This window comes from Myotis lucifugus, unplaced genomic scaffold (genome assembly GCF_000147115.1).
Source record: "Myotis lucifugus unplaced genomic scaffold, Myoluc2.0 scaffold_634, whole genome shotgun sequence".
Lineage (NCBI taxonomy): Eukaryota > Metazoa > Chordata > Mammalia > Chiroptera > Vespertilionidae > Myotis > Myotis lucifugus.
In genome coordinates this window covers 212,994-214,756 of record NW_005871682.1, presented here as the reverse complement: position 1 = coordinate 214,756, position 1,763 = coordinate 212,994, and positions in this window count along the sequence as shown.

The window sequence follows — 1,763 nt, the reverse complement described above, 5'->3', positions numbered from 1 at the left end:
GCAGCCCCCCCCCCCATCCCTGGAGCCCCTCCCATAGATACATAAAGAGGTCCTCCTTAAAAAAGAAAGCTCTTACGATGCCTTGGGAACCCCGAGGACCCCCAAACACCTATTGCAACAGCCGCCACATTACAAGAAAGCCTATTCCCCGTTATCGTGAAATAGCTGCTGTAAACCGCCCACTGAAACCAATTCAAAGCGTAGGGGGGTCTGACAGACACCTGGACAGTCTGCAGCCGTCGGGGAATTCCCCAAGACCGGGTGGGTGGGCAGTGGTGGTGGTCTATGGTCTGCGGTTCCCGTCATTCACTCACGCATGTCCACCCGCACAAAGGCCCGCTAGAGCGAACACCTGTCCCTGCCCTAGAGTGTCCGAGTCAGTGCCGAGTCCAGGCGTCCGCACTCAGCCCCCGCGTCCCAGGCCGGGGCTCACGTACCCCGCGGGGGAAGAGTCGGCCACGGGATGCAGCTGCATCGTCAGCTCCCCGAGCTTCGTGAAGGCGGCACCCGCCGCGGAGAAGATCTCTCCGACCTGCGGGTGGGGCAGCATGACGGGGGGCCTCGGCACAGCCCCGCGCCGTCCCGCCCAGACCCCTAGCCCCACCCCGGGCTCGATTCCCGCCGGCCTCCCGCGCCCCAAACCCCACCCCAGGCGGAAGAGTCGCGAGCGGACTGGCGGGGGACGGGCGGGGACGCCCTCCCGTGGCCGCCAGGGAGCGCTGTCCGCCAGGGAGGTCGAACCTTTGTGGACGCTGACGTCATGGTCCGTGCGCCTCCGGCACGGAGACGCTGCCGCCGCCGCCGCCAGCGAGCCGGGACCACCGAGAGCCCGCCGATCCAACGCTCCAACCCGCGCAGGAAGTCCCGCCCCTCCCCGCAGCTGATTGGCTCGAACTCGGCCGCTCAGCGCCTCACCAGCAGGTTACTTCTGCCGCCTCGGCGCGCGGAGGGGAGTGGAAGGGACCGCCTCCCTTCCGGTCCGGCTCCACTACACTTCCGTCGAGGGGTAGGGACTGCCTACTCGGAGGCCGGTGTCCAGCCCCCAGTGCCCGCCTCTCCCGACCCAAGCACAGACTCCAGGCTTCAGAGAGCAGCTTCTCTTTATTGTCGTTTGGGAAAAGGCGAGGGGGCCGGAGGGACAGGGACAGCCAGCCCCGGCCTCTCCGCACCGGGGCTGGGCCCCGGGATGAGGGTCAGTAGGGGGTGGGGAGAGTCTTTAAATAGAAGAGGGAGGGGGCTGAAGGGGGTGAATGCGGCCGCGCTCTAGCGCACCATATACTCCTTGCGCTTATTGAGCCGAACCTGGCAGAAGGAGAAGCCTCCGAGGAGGAGGTAAAGGCCCGCAGCGATGAAGCAGTTGTAGCTGACTTGCTCGTAAAGATCGTATATGTTCTGGGGGCCATTCCTAGGGGAGGGGATTAGGCAGAGAAGTGTCAGTAACAGTAACAGCAGCCAACACTCACAGAGCACTGACCATGTGCTAGGACGGGTTCTACGTGCCTGCACGTGCATTACCTTAACTCAGTCTTCTTCCCCCTATGGGGTGAGTTCTAGTACAGCATCCATTTGCAGAGGGGGGCGGAGGCACAGGAAAGTCAGGTAAAATGCGTCAAGAAGCCACAACTAAAGTGGCGGGTTTAGGATGGCTGCCGAGGCCTGACTCCCGAGACCAATGCAAGTGTACGCTAAAGAGAGCAGGTCTCTGCCCTGACCGGTTTGGCTCAGTGGATAGAGCGTCGGCCTGCGGACTGAAGGGTCCTAGG